Source organism: Manis javanica, chromosome 6, assembly GCF_040802235.1.
Source record: "Manis javanica isolate MJ-LG chromosome 6, MJ_LKY, whole genome shotgun sequence".
In the NCBI taxonomy this organism is placed as follows: Eukaryota; Metazoa; Chordata; class Mammalia; order Pholidota; family Manidae; genus Manis; species Manis javanica.
The window spans coordinates 51,786,276-51,804,044 of NC_133161.1; positions in this window are offsets into that span (position 1 = coordinate 51,786,276).

A 17,769-nucleotide genomic window follows, 5' to 3' on the forward strand; every position below is an offset into this window, starting at 1 on the left:
CTGCAGATTTCAGACTATGGACTGCAGACTTCAGTGGCTACTAAAGTTGTCTGTTTTTACTTGGTTCAGTTAGGGTCTAGTCACCCTTCTTTGTTGGCTTGTCTCCCCTTCAGCTCTCTTTGGCTGTTTACCCTTCTAAGTCTCCCCCATTTAGCCCCCAGCCAGGCTGTCCATCCTGAATAATTCTACTGTGGGATCATCTCTACCATTGTCACAACAGGTCCCAAGGTAGCCTGCTAGCTCTCAGTTCTGTGTCCACGTTACCAAAGTAGACTTTTAAGTTCCAATTAGGTTCTCTCGTTCTCTCTCTCTCAGGGACCTTGGCACTCCAGTCTCCTAATCATGCCAGAACATTTCATGTTGAGAGTAAGCCACTCAGTATAGCTCTCCCAGAATCCCACGTGATGTCCACTATGGAGCATGTTTCTGAGTCCGCCTTTCTTTTCCTCTGATCTCTTTTTTCCTTCTTATCATCCCCTGGACCACAAGAAGAAGGTTTTTTTCCTTCTCCCTATCACATTCTCTTTCTACCATAGAGTAACAGGTTTCTTGGCATAGTTTTATAGGCAAAAGAAGAAGAGCTCTGTGATTTGGTTTGTCATGTCTAGCTCTAAATGTGATACATTGGAGCCAAAGAAATGTAAAAAAATCTCTTTCACCTTAACAGTTTCTCACTGCAAAATCCTAGCTTACATGTCAGAAACTGACTGTTGCTTCTTTCATTCCTAATTACCACCCTCCCCAACAGGCACCCAGATGGATGCTTTTAAGTCTTTAAAGAGAAAGTCGTGACTAGGAAAAGCAAAAGAGAAAGGCACATGAATTTTCTAATTATGCTGCTGTTACACTGACATTTTGTATTTGTCAGGGCTCAAGTTGAATAATAATCCAGAAAATCAGACTTGTTTCCACTTTTAGGTCTATTATCTTAGGCAACATGGAGAAGAGCATGCACATGACATGAAGGTTGACATTCACTTGTAAATAGCCATTAACTTTACATATGTGTGTATTTTGGGGGCTGGGGTGCAGCCAGGGGTGATGAGAATTATCTAAGAATAGGTAAGAAAAGAAATTAGTTATCTCCAAATTACCTATCATTATAGGGTAGGCAATAGGAATCCTTGTCATGTTTATAATCCACCCTTAATCTCTGATCAAAAGAAGTCTCACTTGCATTGTCGCAACTCCCTGTGCCCGGACTCCAGGATATACAACTTTAGGGCAACAAGCTGCTGCTATGTGGCATTCAGACTTCAGGAGGAGATGCCACCTTTTCACTTGGTTGACAGCCACACCTGGGAGGATCAGGAGCACTATTCTTATAGGATCCATGAGTCACAGAATTAATACTGTTCTGCCTCTTCAGGCCTTTTAAGAAATGGAAACCATTTCATACATTCTGTTCAGCTCATCAAGTCCTACCCAGAGTAAGGTTTTGTAGAATTTCCTAGGGGAGATTTCAAATGAATCCCCAAATTCTTCAGGATCTACTAAGATCTGAGAGATGAACTGATTTTCCCAGTGAGAGGGAAAGGCCACATTATTGCTTCGTATCTATTACTGTGTTGGCACCTGGGGCTTGCAGAGATACCCTGACAACAAAACACTCTGATAGCATCATGCCCTGTGGAGTGATACTCTGAGAGGTACAACCTTCTCAGTAGATACTATCTCCCTCATGTATCTCCCTGGGCTTTTAAAATCCTTTTAAAACTCAGGATTATATTGATATAAACTTTATGAGAAAATCCAAACCCTTGGATTGATTATCCAGTCAAGAGGAGAGCTTCAAATACTTGAGAACCATTCTGGGCAAAGGAAGAAACAACATTCTAGGGACTGCTACTGTATTCCTCACTGTTCTCTGCAATAAGATCTCAGGTGGTATGAGCACGAGACCAGTGAGGCCAATGAGGCCAGAGGCTGTGTTTAGATCTCCACTGCACAATTGCCTTGACTTTACTTCATGGCCTTATATGAGCATCCCCATCCCAAGCTGCTCCTGGTCATAAGGAAAGCAAACAAGTGACTGGAATGATGAGTCTCCAGTCAGGGTGAAGCAGCCACAACAGGAAGAAGCTGCAAATGGACCTTCAGATGCAGGATGGAAGCAGGGCTGCTTGAGGAGGCATCACCCACATCAAGACACAACTGATCCCAGAGGTAGGAAGGGGCAGAGGGGGTAGGGGGGGTGGGGCCTCACCAAAGAACACAAAATGGTGCCCCAGAGAGAGAGTACACGTTTGGTGACTAGCACACTGGAGTACAGCTGTACTGGGCAATTAGGATCGTTCCTGCCCTTTATGCTTCTCCTTCACCCCTGCTCCTAACCTGGAAGGGGTTCTAAACCACAGGCAGCAGGTGGGGGAAAGGATAGCCTGAGGCCAAGAGAAGAAACTGAGGCAGCACTCCTGTCTCCATCAGGACTCCATTCTAATTCCACCCGAGAAGAAAGGAGGGAGGAGAGATGTTTTTAGCTTGATGATACTTCCAGAGTTTTGATATTTCACTGAACTGGATTCTTTAAGACCTGAAAAAAAGAGAACATTCCTTCATTACCTGAGAATGGTGAGAAAGGCTATGAGAGCTGCTAAAGATTTTATCCAAGGCACAAAAAGAACAATTAGGATTTGCAAGGTCAGCAGGGAGAAAAAATTGCTTTGCTTTCTGTTTGCCCCCTATGGAGTCTGGATTACTCAATAAACTGGTTGTAATGTCATATTTGGAAGTTTTTATGTATTTTTTAAAACAGCTTACATAAAGGATTGAGCTACTTATGTTTATTAAAGGAAAGCATGATACAGAGAGAACCACTAAACACTCTCCTTACAGACACACTATATAACACAAATATGTAATAATTGTATTTATTTCCCAAATTGTTTTCTAGAATGTAGGAGCCATATATTTAAAACAAACAAACAAATAATAATTCATCTCTCAGCTGCCATCATTTGGAGATGATAATGATAATCTGGGATAAGAAAGAATAATGATAATGACAGTACAGGTATAGTGTGCTATATCCTCAAGTCATAGGGTGTTTCCCATTTAGGCCAGTGCTCACAGGAAAGGTCAGTCTTTTAATTATCTTTGCCTGCAAAGATATTATTTGCATAGAACTTTATCTTCTTTTTAGAATTCTTTCCTATATGTCATTTTATTTTGCTTCATAACGATCAAGTGAAATCCACTTATAAACTAATGTTATTAAAAAGAAAAAGGAAATCGAGTGGGTGTTATCATCTGTATTTTTCAGATGAGAAAGCTAAAATTGAGTTAGTTGCCCAGGGTCCACCAGCTGGTTGGTATAAACTCCTTGAAGGTAGATATAGGATCTTAAAAATTGTAATCCCAGTACATGGCACAGTGCCTGATACAGGAGAGGTTCTCAGTAGAGGTTTGTTGAGTGAACAAATGTATAGGGACAGAGAAGGCCCTGGGATGCTGCTCAGTTTACTTCTAGTCCAGTGTTAATCCTGCTTATCAGTGTCTGGACACCCAACTTAAATATATAGAACATACATAGAATAGGGTCTGGCTTCAGCCTTTAATGTTCTTCTGTACTTTTGGTGACCAGAAGATTGTTTTATGGCCATCTATACCTGAGGGTAAACAGGGATAGGTAGATGCTGGGGTCATTTACCCAGTAATGCAAGGTGGAGAGAGAAACGGAAGCAGTCTGGGCTTTAGTGGCCTAATTTCACCCGAAGTCACCCAGGTGGGTGGGATGGTGTTAGGCAAGCTCATGCCTGTGGAGGGCAGTGGGGCCTGTGGGTATGCCTGGCTGAATCCCTGTAAATGGTGAGTTGGTCAGACTTCTCTCATTATTCACATATTTTTTACATTTGGTAAAATCATATCCAATATGCATTCTATACCAGATACTACTTAGGAGAAGGAGAACCTTCTGCAATTAATACATTTTTCTTCCCCTAGACACCCCACCATCCCCATTGTCTCTGATCTACAATTGGCCAGAGAAGATGAAGCTAGAGGTCAGAGGCAAAATCCTAGTCCCACTTCTGTCATCAATTCTCTGCAAGATTTTGGGTATATTACTTGAATTTTGTGGAATTTCTCCTACATATTTACTTTCTACTCTCTTCTATCTTGCTCCTTGCCCTGGGAGACTAGCCTGGATGAACAGCATCAGTGGACCTCACTTCTGTCTGGCCTTTGTTAATTCAACAAAAGAAGGGCACTGGCTAGGGTAGAAGGACAGTGAGGTCAGGGTATGTGTTCCCCTAGCTCCTTCCCAAATGACCACAGGTTGGCTGGATCCTCCTGTCAGGTATCTTTTCCCATACAGCCCCTCTGGTTTTAGTATGCGCTCCTTTTCTGTCACCTTCAGACCTGGGATGGTAAAGCTTTTTCACTGATATTGTCTCTTATTTTTCCTAAGCTTTGGCCAGTTTTATAATAACAGACCCTTTATTAAATTCTCCTTTATTACCTCTCTTAATATAGACACCAAATCTTTCTGAGCCCATTTCCCAATTTGCATGTCATAGTGTGAGAATTTGTTGTTATTTTAATATTGTAACGACTCTAAAGCAGAACTTAGGGAGAGAGCCATCTTGGGAAAACATCTTTCTAAATAGTTGGCGTATTAGTTATCCATTGCTATGTAACAAGTCAACACAAACTTAGCAGCTTAAGATAACATACATTTATTATCTCAAAATTTCTGTGGATTAGGAGTCTAAGCAGCTTAGCTGGGTCCTCTGACTAGGGCTTCACTCAACTGCCATCAAGATGTGGTTTATCTGGAGGATTGACCGGAGAAGAATTGCTTCCAAGATCGCTTAGATTTTTGGCAGAATTCATTTCCTTACAGTTCCTTGTAGGGGTAGGACTGAAGGCCCCAGCTTCTTGTTGAAACTAGAGGCTGTCCTCAACTCCTCAAGAAAATACGCTTCCTAGAGGCTGTCCACAGTTCCTTGCTGTGTGGAACTTCCAGTAAGGCTGCATACTTCATTAAGACAGCAAGGAGAGCCTCTAGAGGCAGTGTGTAGTAAAACCAGCTCTTATGTAATATAACATTATCAAGGAAGTGGCCCATCACCTAGGCCTCTTCCTATTGATTAGAAGCAAGTCACAGGTCTTGTCCACCCTCAAGGGGAGGGGATTATGATGGGCATGAATTCATTATAATGGAATTATGAATGCTGTGAGATGGGCTCATGAGGGGCATCCTAGAGAGTCCATCTGCCACATTTGGGGATCAGGTAAGTCCTGCTGAAGGCTTGGATGCTGGATATGATCAAGATTTGGGGGTTGGGGGAAGCTGTATCTGCTAGGAGAAGGAAAGGGGAAGGAGAGAGACAGAGGAAAGACAGTGGAGAAAGGAGCTAGCAAGACAGAGAGACCAGAACTAGATAAAGCCAGAGAAAGACCATGGTAGTAGCTCAACCAAAGGGTCTTTTAAGAATGGCAGTACCTGTGTTACCTGATTACCCTGTCTCCACTGAATTCTTCAGTAGGATTGGCTGTATTCCAGAACGTTATGTGTGAGTGATTTTGTTTCTGTTTTGTGGAAATTGTTCCAAGTGTGACATGAGAAGTGATTAGGGGTGGGGCTGGGGCAGCTCTAGAGGACACAGGGGACTGGAACTGAAGGCTCCTGAGTAATTCACTGAAATCTTGGAGAGGCCTTCAAACTTCCCGTGGTCAAGAAAGTGGCAGGAGACTTAGAGGCTGGTAGTGTCCCCAGCCATAACTGATGGTGCAGAGAAGGGAGTGCGTTTATTAAGCCTAGGCTGACCACACACCTTGGCTGCCTGGATCAGTCCCAGTTTAAACAACACATTACACAGTCACTGGATTAGGGCTCTCCTATGTGCCAGGGAGTCACAAATGCAATGGTGTATTTTTTCTCTACATATATATGTACAACAGTAACAATATTATACATAAAAGTAATAGTAGTATAGCTTCATTCAGTTACCCAGACCTGGTTCCAATGTGTGTAAGTATGTGGGAGTGGGTCTTCCCACACATGTTTACACCAAGCAATTCTTGAACACCAGCAGGTGTTTGAGGAGGAGGGAGAGGGGGAGGGAGAGGGAGAGGGAGATGGAGAGGCTGATCCCTGCCCCTGCCCTTGGGTGGGGGTTGAAAATTTCTCATTAACATGGCAACACCTGTTTACCTTCAAGACTGCAGTGTTTTCAGGAGCTGTGGATGAAGACCAAATATACCTGGGAAATATATATTTGGCCATGTGAATGACCAAAATTCTTATAACTTCTTATATCACACAGAGTCTACATAGTTAAAAGAGAGACTAAGTAAGAGAATGCTTTCTATGTATTTCTATGTAATTTCTTCTGTAAGTGCTACCAGGTTAAGTATTGTTCTTCCATTCGACAAACTCAAGTGAGGCTTAGGGATGTTAAATAATTTGCTTAAATTCACACTGCTAGTAAGGGGAGCCAAGATTCAAGTCCATTCTTGTCTCATCCTAAAGGTCATCTTTTCATTCTTTTTCATCCTAAGGTATGAGGGAATTTCAGGATATATGGCAACATAATGTCATTATGAGCCTAGTTAAATTGTGTAATTACTGCTTATTTCCTCATAACGTACCTCTTTCTCAGACATCTTTAGGAACTAAAGTGATTTAGTTCATAAGCTAATAGATTATGGTTTGAATTAACTAGTAAGCTTTTGGTTGTAAGTAACAGAATACCAGACTAACCATGGCTAAACAATAGGGGTCTCTCATCTTGCATAGAAAGAAGTCCAAAGGTGGGAGGTCCCAGAAGTCTTAATGATGCTTGAGCTCTTGGTCAGCTAGGCTGTGATTCTCTTGGCTTTTTCTTCGTGATCACGAGATAGCTGCCACTATTCTAAACATTATGCCCTCATATGACAACTATGGCAAAAGGAAAGGATTTTCTTCTCGTATGATTCTCACTTATCAGGGAAGAAAATCTTCTTAATAACCCTTGGCTGATTTTTCCTTATAATCAATTGACCCCCATCTTGTCATAATCTCATCCTTAAATCAGTGTAAGTAAAGGGAAATGAGAATACCATGACTGGCTTCATTAAGTGAATTATGATTCGTTCCAGAGGCAGAATCAACCTTTCCTGTGTGTGTTGCTGCCTGCTACTTGAACAAATTTGGCATTTTAGTAGCAATGGAGAAGGGAAGAAAGGCAGTTGGTTTCATATTGTCTGCTATGGGATTCTGTGCCAAAAGCACATAACAGTGGACCTGTACAGGCAGGCTCATTGTGCTGAGTCACTGTGCTTATGTGTTGGAGAAGATCCTACTTGATAACTAATGCCTTTCTGCATTCCTGTCCCATGGTTTAATGTAAAAAGTTGTATTCAAGTTTCTGAGTTTGCACTTGTGAGAAATAACTGCCATTCGTTGGTACATGGTGTTTTAACAAAAAACATATTATTGTTCCAAATTCTTACTACTTTGCTTCAGATGTTTTTGTAGAAAGAACAATACTGAGTCATCTTTCATAGATTGGAAATTGAGTACCTCCATTTGGAAATAGCACACAAATATATAACCAAAAATAGCAAGCACCTTCATTCATTATGTTTCGAGTTCCTGGCAACACAGTAATATAATTATGACAATGATGATGATGATGATAGTAATAATAATAGTTACCATTTATTGAATGGAGAATTCAATTCTGATGCTAACTGAATGTCTATACACACATACATTTTTAATCCTTATAACAATTACATGAATAGGGTTGAATATCCCTGTTTTACAGACAAGAGAACTAAAAGTTAGAGAGGTTTTAGGGCTTGCCCAGTTTTGCCCCGCTGGGAGCTAGGATTTGAATCCTGTTGACTGACTCAGAGGGAGCAGAAGGGATGACTGGGGTGTGCTGCTCTCGTTAAATCATGACCTCACCTGCAACAGATGAAGACCGGGCTGGGGAAAGGGAGTATGGGAAGAGAGATTTCTATTGGCTGAAACTAATCACCGTGAGGGAGGAATTCAAAATTCATTTGTAAGAAGACAGATCTTAAGTTACAGTCTTAGAGAAGCTTATTGTATTGTCAAGGCTACCTGGGGTTGAAATCCAAGCTTTACTATTTACTAGCTGCATGACCTTGGGCAAAGTATTTCAGCTGTTACTGACTCAGTGTCTTCATGTGAAAATAAGGATAACAGTAGTACCTATTTCACAGAGTTACAGGGAAGATTAAATGAGTTAATGGATGTAAAGCACTTAAAACAGTGGCTAAAACTTACAGGGTCTTTGAGAGCATATCGAAATAAGGTGGGTGTCGAATGGGACAGGTTTGTGCTTGACTCCTGACTCTGCTAGCTTAACAGCTAGACTCTCTGTGCCTAATCTATGGATTGTGTTATTTTTATGATTATGGCCTGATTTAGTATTATGTCTATCTACATTATTTCCCCTTTCCCCTGTAATGATTTCTTCCTCTTTTGACAGGTTTGATTGGTAACAAGTGACTTACTAACATCAGGCTGATGCTGCTCTGGGTATAGCAACTGAGACTTCTCAACCTTAAAGATGACTAGACCTCAGTATAGCATCTCAAATCAATGTCTGGCCAAAAGAGTGCCATAGGTAAAACATTTAGTACTAAAAGAAGAGGGAAACAGTAGGAAAGGTGGTAGCAGTTATCCACTAGATATTTTATCCTTTGAATTTCTCAGCTAAGGAATCTGTATACTGAGTAGGAGACAAAGATGTATGACTAGTTGCTGTTGCTGCTTGTAGTAAATACCTTGAAGCAAAAATATGGTGCACTTGGCCATTCCCCTGAGGGTTCCAATTCTGTCTCCTTCCAAAATTATTCTTCCTCCCTATGTTTAATAGATATATAAGCGTATATGATTTCCTTACAGACCTGTTCTTGGCCAGATGCTACAGAAGAGAGCAATCTGAAAAGTTTGATCCTACAGAAGAGGGCAGTCTGAATTTACCCAAGGATGTTAGTGACCTCTATAGCTTCAACTTACAGTGAGTGACCAGCGAGAAGCGCAACTTACAAAATAAGATATACATTTCTAACAAGACTTGGGCTAGTAGAGATTTAGGGTAGGAGACCCTCTAAGGTCCCTCACATGTCATGTGGTCTGATCTCTCCCCAGAAAGGTCCCAGAATCCCTGGTGGAGTGACTAGACTTTAGTATATGCACCAAGTTATGCCTCAAGCAAGCTATGTGCAAGGTAGATTCCAATGGGGGAGTGCCCAGATTCATTTCCTTTGATTTTCTGTTTTCATTTGGGCAAGTTCTTTCCCTTAGACACAGACAGAGCACATTTAATCACATCAGGCCAAAACAATGTCTTTCAACCTGGATAATATGAACAGTTACGTCTTTTATCTCATAATTATTTTTTTTCTGTTAGCTAAGATTAGGCCTGCTTAGTAGTGAAGACAAAAAGTTGTTATTTTGTGAAATTTTTATTATAGCAGAACCCAAGTCCAAAAAATTCAGGCCAAAAAGACAAATTGCTCTCTTGAAATTGCTCAAGCCATTGCCCAATTGTCCACTTCCCTTTGAGCTTTATGGAGATGGACTAAAAATGTTTTCACTTTGGTAAGCATCAGAGGGTCAGATGAGGACTTTTAAGGAATCATGACTTTTTGGGCTGCCACACAGCTTTCTGGGATAAAATGGCAATCAATTTTAAAGCCTAGACTTTTTACAATGGAACTGGCAGGCCAAAAACAATTTTCGGTTTTTCAAAGGATCCAGGAAGTAGAACTCCCTATCACACTATGTAACGTTTCTTGGCAGGGTCTTGCTAGATGTGCCTGAGCGCTCTTGGCAGAAGCTATAATAGAATCATCTTTCCTCCCTTTATCACCCCAGCAATTCACAGTTGATTTATAATATGTTCTCAGAAAGGCAATTCTCAGTCCTAAGGGACATCAAAATGAAAAGCACACCAAATGAAGTGTTTAATTTCATCAACCCAAGATTAAGTAAAAAAATCTTTTTTCTCCTTAGGGTCTATAATAGCAAACCAGTCTTCTGTTAAAGAGACTTGATTACATGAGCATTTATAAAATAAACTTCTGGCATAGATTATGTGTCATTTAAAATTGTAGCAGAGAAAAACATTGGAATGTAAACCTGCTCAATTCATCCCTTATGGGGCCATATGATTTTTTTTTTTTACTGTAACAAATAGATCCTATAACATATCTCAATATGACATGTTTATTTCTTTTTATTTTCAAAATTAATAGACTTTTTTAGGGCAGTTTTAGGTTTACAGAAAAACTGAGCAGAAAGTACAGAATTCCTATGTACCTTTTCTCCTCTTACCCATTGCCTACGCCCTTCTATATTATTAACATTTTGCATCAGGGTGGTTGTTGGAATTGATTAATAACCAATGTTGATTCATTATTATTTACTAAAGTCCATAGTTTGCATTATGGTTCATGCATTGTGTTGGTTATTCTGTGGGTTTGAACAAATGTGTAATGGCATGTATCTAATATTACAGTCTAATACAGAATAGTTTCACTGTCCTGAAGATCCCTGTTCTCCACCTATTGACTCCTCCCTTCCCTTTTCCCACTAGCAACTACTGAACTTTTTCTGTTTCCACAGTTTTGCTTTTTCCAGAATGTCATGTAGTTGGACTTACACAATATGTAGTTTTTTCAGATTGGCTTCTTTCATTTAACAATATACATTTAAGGTTCATCTATGTCTTTTTGTGTCTTGAAAATTTATTTTTATTGCTAAATAATATTTGATTATACAGATGTACAACAGTTCGCTCACTCACTTACATCTTGGCTGCTTTCAAGTTTTGGCAATTCTGAATAAAGTTGCCATAAACATTTGTATGCAGATTTTTGTGTGGACATACGTTTTTCAACTCATTTGGGTTAAGTACCAAGGAGCATGAGTGCTTGGTCAGACGTAAGATAAGTTCAGTTTCATAAGGAACTGTCAAACTGTCTTCTAAAGTGCCTGTAATATTTTTCATTTCCACCAGCAATGAATGAGAGTTCCTGTTGCTTCACATACTTGTCAGCATTTGGTGTTGTCAATGTTTTGGGTTTTAGTCATTTTAATAGGTTTGTAGTGATATCTCGTTGTTTGATTTGTTCACTGCATTTTAAAGTGTCTTAAAACATTGTTACTTCCTGATCTGGAGTTCTTAACCTGAAGTTGAGAGATGGATTAAGAACCTTCGTGAAATTTTGTGTAAAGTTGTATGTGGCTTTTTTGGAACTTGGGACTTATTCTTTTATTGTTAGAATTTAAAGGAGGTTTATCAATCACAAAGATGAAAAATCTTCATTTTAGAGCATTTTATTATATATTTTTTTTAATTTAAATCATTTTAACAGTATTGTTCAGATCCCATCTTTTTTAAAAGGTTAGACTATGGGCAATTACATTCATGATCATCCAACACATTTTTGGGCATCTTTAATGTGACAAGCACAATATTAGGCATTGGAGATACAGAGCTCAAAAACCTATTATCTTTGTACTTGAGAAATTCAGGCTGATGTAACTCATGTTATCAGCCATTAATCACAGAGGAAGACCCTAGGCTGCTCTGTCATCTTGAAAATTACCTCTGGGTGTTCAGTCCTGGTTGTGCCAGTAGATGTCATTGTGGTGTAGGCCACCTAACTGATCAGTTAGCCTAAAGGCATGGAATTCAGAAGCAATCTTTGTTTTGTCTTGATGCATGATGTACGTATATGTAAAAAAAGCATCATGTAGATTTTTTTCTTTTACTGACAGACAGAGCTGCTGTGAGTATAAAATTGAGGTTATTTTGAAAGTTAAAGGAGATTTTGAAGCCTAACTTTAAAGTATTCTACAAAAGGAATAGGTATAACCAACAATATTATAACTCCTCATATATAATGTAGTTTGCAACTTGAAACTATTAAACTTTCAACATGATCTTGAGATTTACTAAAGCCTCCATGTAAAAAAGGAAACAATAGCCATTATTTATATTTAACAACACCTGGCTTTTCTCCGATAAAACCCAATGACAAACTGAATACTTTCAGTAGCAGTGAAAGATTTAAATTTTAGTGTTTATGACATATATGTTGTTTCAGAGAGTATTCTATTCTGAAATAAGAGTTTTGTACAAGGAAAAACTGAACGGAAAATCGAAAGCCTTATTTTAATTTTTAAAGTGCTCATTCATTCATCAAATAAATTATGCTAATGTCCAAGATTTGCTAACCCTTGTAATTGCATTTTAAATACAAAGATGAATAAATTGTATGTCTTATCCATAGGAGATATTTTAGTAAGAGAGAATTTTGTTTTTAATTTTTTTCTAGAAACAAAAATTAGAGTAGCAATCATACAGACCCATTCTCAATTGGATTTAGCATGTGTTTTTTTGCCAGTCCCAAGCCAGTAAAAGACCAATAAGGTACGTACATTAACGTACAATTGCACTGAGGCTTAGACTTTTTCTTTAGTACTAAGGGGCTGGAGTTCTAGATTGCTGAACTAATGTTACTGAACCAATTACTGAACCAAAGAGTCTGTTTGGCATTCATATCCTAAAGAGGCTTTGTCAGTGCCCACTCTCATATAGGGAGTAACTTTGAACAAGAGGTTCTTTTCTTTTGTTTTTAAAGATTCATCAGGTAATTAGGTGAAGACTGAAAGGCAGTCTTATTTGTACTGGGAGAGTTGACAGGAAAGTCATTTTGTGAGGCCAGCATTATTCTGTGCTGAAACCAGGCAAAACCATTACAAGAAAAACAAAACAAAACAAAAACTACTGACAAATATCTTGTATAAAAATAAGTCCCCAACATTTCCAACAAAGTACTAGCAAATCAAATCCACCTGTAAAAAAGGATAATTCATCCTGATCAAGGGACTTCATCCCAGGAAGCCAAGATGGTGCAATATTGAAACTAAATTGGTGTAATTCACTATATCAATAGATTAAAGAATAAAAACTATATGATCATCTCAAAAGATATAGAAAAAGCATTTGATAAAATTCAGTATTTCAAGATAAAAACTATAAACAGATTAAGAATAGAAAGGAACTTACTAAAAGACATCTATGAAAAACTTATAGCTAATACACTTAATGGTGAAAGTGAATGCTTTCCTGTAAGTATAAGAACAAAGGAGGACTGTATACTCTCATCACTCCTACTCAACACCTTACTGGAGGTCTTAGCCAGTACAAGAAGGAAAGAAAAAAAAAAAAAAAAGCAAAGATGTTGAAAAGGAAGAAACAGAAGTCTCTATTTATAGGTGACATAATTGTAGATATAAGAAATCCCGAAGAATCTATAAAATAGCTACTGGAACTAATAAGTGAATTTAGCAAGTTTGCAGGATGCATGAGTATTTCAACTGTATTTCTGTGTATTAAATCAATTTTATGTCTATATATTAGCAACCAATAATTGGAAATTGAAATAAAAAATATCACTTCACAACAGGATTAAAAACATCAGATGCTTATATATAAATTAATGAGATGTGTATAAGGTTTATATGCTGGAAACTCTAAAACATAGATGATAGAATAAAAATTTCTAAAGAAAGAGGTGCTCATAGATTGAAAGACTCAATCTTGTTAAGATGTTGATTATTGCCAAACTGATTACAGATTAAGTGCAATTATAACAAAAATTCCAACAGATCCTTTCTTTTGTAGAAACTGGCAAACATATCCTAAACTTAAATGGGAAAACAAAGGTTAGCCAAAACAACTCTTCAAAAGAAATGCTAAAAAAAAAATGAATGGTCAAAACAATTCTGAAAGAAGAAAAAAGTTGGAAGAATCACACTGCTGACTCATTAAAAAAATTTCTTTTTTTTGAGAGGGCATCTCTCATATTTATTGATCAAATGGTTGTTAACAACAATAAAATTCAGTATAGGGGGGTCAATGCTCAATGTACAATCATTAATCCATCTCAAGTCTAATTCTCGTCAGTCTCCAATCTTCTGAAGCATAACGAACAAGTTATTACATGGTGAACGAATTCTTACATAGTGAATAAATTCTTACATGGTGAACAGTACAAGGGCATTCATCACAGAAACTTTTGGTTTTGATCACGCATTATGACCTATAAACAATCAGGTCAAATATGAATATTCATTTGATTTTTGTACTTGATTTATATGTTGATCCCACATTTCTCCCTTGATTATTATTATTATTTTTATTTTTAATAAAATGCTGAAGTGGTAGGTAGATGCAAGATAAAGGTAGAAAACATAGTTTAGTGCTGTAAGAGGGCAAATGTAGATGATCAGATGATCAGGTGTGTGCCTATGGACTAAGTATTAATCCAGGCTAGACAAGGGCAGCAAAACATCCACGGATGCAGAAGATTTCTCTCAAAACAGGGGGGGTGAGGTTCTGAGTCTCACCTCTGTTGATCCCCAAATTCTCACCTGATGGCCCCCCTGCGACTGTGCCTGTCTTACGTTGTTCCTCCCTTGAGGAATCTTACCCGTCTCTGGCTAACCAGTCATCTTCCGGGGCCATACAGGGAAATGTAAAGTTGGTAAGTGAGAGAGAAGCCATATTGTTTGAAAAGGTTAGCTTTTTACTTCTTTGCAGATTTATGCCCTGTGGCTTCTATGCCCAGCACTTGTCTCGAGGTATCTTTACCACCTGGAGGAATTATGATACTCGGTAAATTCGATATGAGGCACGAATTCTATTTGAGGGTTGTAATTAGGAAGAAAGAAGAAAAGCTACAGATGTAGCATATGGAAGGAAACATGGGAGGATTGATTATTTCTTTGACATATCTTCTTGTAGAGTACCTTAAGTATGTATAGGTTTTAAACTACTAACTAATTTGCACACACATATTAACATAATAGGAATACGGTGACATAAACAAAGCAAATCTATAATTACCAGCCATCTCCAGTGAAGCCAAGAAAACCATTTAGGCACCCTAGGCATTTGTGAAAATTTGTCTATGATATGATGGATATTGTCCAACTGTACTTGAACAGTCTGAGAGAAATCAGACAAATTAAAGCAGCCCATTTCTGGGATCTGTTCACATCCCATATGTTCTTTTAACCGTAGATAGTCTATAGTCATAAGATTTTGGAGTGCTACACCTTGCACCCCTCCCAACTCCTGGTTGAGTTCCAACAGTACAGATCCGGTCAAATTCGTTATCTCACTGTATGCACATACCAGCCTAGACATCTCCCTCCTCATTCCTATGGCAAGTCCAGGAGACGGTGGGCTGGATGCAGCCACAACCGCAGCATCGTCCGGATCCCTGTGGAGGCTTTTTGATGATCATCCCCGGCACAAGTCCTCCAGAGAGTGCTGATGCCGGAAGCTCCTCCTCATATCGTATCTTAGTTCATTTTCTGGGTATCCAAGCTAGGCCTTGATCTTCTGCATAGAAACAAACAGACCCTTTAGCACCCTTTGACATGCCCTCTATACCACTGTGCAGAACTCATTGGAGGTCAGCACACAGTAACTGCTTTTTTTTTTTTTTATTAAGAGAAAGGAATATTATCAGAAAAGAGTACCTCCATAGCTGATCATCTGACACCCTTTAAGTGATCAACATTAAAGATATTTAAAGCATGCGTTGATCTTTGATTTACCAATAGTTTTATCCTATCAAGGAGTAATCCCCCTTTTCTTTCTTTCTTTCTTTCTTTTTTTTTTTTTTTAATTTTTAATCTATACTTACATGAAGAATATGCTCTCCCCTATATCAGGTCCTCCCTAACAACCACATTACGGTTACTGTCCATCAGCTTAGCAAAATCTTGTAGAGTCACTACTTGTCCTCTCTGTGTTGTGCAGCCCACCCTCCCCTTTCTCCCTCCCCCCCATGCATGCTAATCTTAACACCCCCCTTCTTCTTCCCCCCCCTTATCCCTCCCTGCCCACCCATCCTCCCCAGTTCCTTTCCCTTTGGTACCTGTTAGTCCATTTTTGGGTTCTGTAATTCCACTGCTGTTTTGTTCCTTCAGTTTTTCCTTTGTTCCTATACTCCTCAGATGAGTGAAATCATTTGGTATTTCTCTTTCTCCGCTTGGCTTATTTCACTGAGCATAATACTCTCCAGCTCCATCCATGTTGCTGCAAATGGTTGGATTTTTCCACTTCTTATGGCTGAGTAGTATTCCATTGTGTATATGTACCACATCTTCTTTATCCATTCATCTACCAATGGACATTTAGGTTGCTTCCAATTCTTGGCTATTGTAAATAGTGCTGCGATAAACATAGGGGTGCATCTGTCTTTCTCAAACTTGATTGATGCGTTCTTAGGGTAAATTCCTAGGAGTGGAATTCCTGGGTCAAATGGTAGGTCTGTTTTGAGCATTTTGATGAACCTCCATACTGCTTTCCACAATGGTTGAACTAATTTACATTCCCACCAGCAGTGTAGGAGGGTTTCCCGTTCTCCACAGCCTCGCCAACATTTGTTGTTGTTTGTCTTTTGGATGGCAGCTATCCAGGTGTGAGGTGATACCTCACTGTAGTTTTAATTTGCATTTCTCTGATAATTAGCGATGTGGAGCATCTTTTCATGTGTCTCTTGGCCATCTGTATTTCTTTTTTAGAGAACTGTCTGTTCAGTTCCTCTGCCCATTTTTTAATTGCATTATTTGTTTTTTGTTTGTTGAGGCGTGTGAGCTCTTTATATATTCTGGACATCAAGCCTTTATCGGATGTGTCATTTTCAAATATATTCTCCCATACTGTAGGGTTCCTTTTTGTTCTATTGATGGTGTCTTTCACTGTACAGAAGCTTTTCAGCTTAATGTAGTCCCACTTGCTCATTTTTGCTGTTGTTTTCCTTGCCCAGGGAGATATGTTCAAGAAGAGGTCACTCATGTTTATGTCTAAGAGGTTTTTGCCTATGTTTTTTTCCAAGAGTTTAATGGTTTCATGACTTACATTCAGGTCTTTGATCCATTTTGAGTTTACCTTTGTATATGGGGTTAGACAATGGTCCAGTTTCATTCTCCTACATGTAGCTGTCCAGTTTTGCCAGCACCATCTGTTGAAGAGACTGTCATTTTGCCATTGTATGTCCATGGCTCCTTTATCAAATATTAATTGACCATATATGTTTGGGTTAATGTCTGGAGTCTCTAATCTGTTCCACTGGTCTGTGGCTCTGTTCTTGTGCCAGTACCGAATTGTCTTGATTACTATGGCTTTGTAGTAGAGCTTGAAGTTGGGGAGTGAGATCCCCCCTACTTTATTCTTCTTTTTCAGGATTGCTTTGACTATTCGGGGTCTTTGGTGTTTCCATATGAATTTTTGAATTATTTGTTCCAATTCATTGAAGAATGTTGCTGGTAATTTGAGAGGGATTGCATCAAATCTGTATATTGCTTTGGGCAGGATGGCCATTTTGACGATATTAATTCTTCCTAGCCATGAGCATGGGATGAGTTTCCATTTATTAGTGTCCCCTTTAATTTCTCTTAAGAGTGACTTGTAGTTTTCAGAGTATATGTCTTTCACTTCTTTGGTTAGGTTTATTCCTAGGTATTTTATTCTTTTTGATGCAATGGTGAATGGAATTGTTTTACTGATTTCTCTTTCTATTAGTTCATTGTTAGTGTATAGGAAAGCAACAGATTTCTGTGTGTTAATTTTGTATCCTGCAACTTTGCTGTATTCTGATATCAGTTCTAGTAGTTTTGGCGTGGAGTCTTTAGGGTTTTTTATGTACAGTATCATATCATCTGCAAATAGTGACAGTTTAACTTCTTCTTTACCAATCTGGATTCCTTGTATTTCT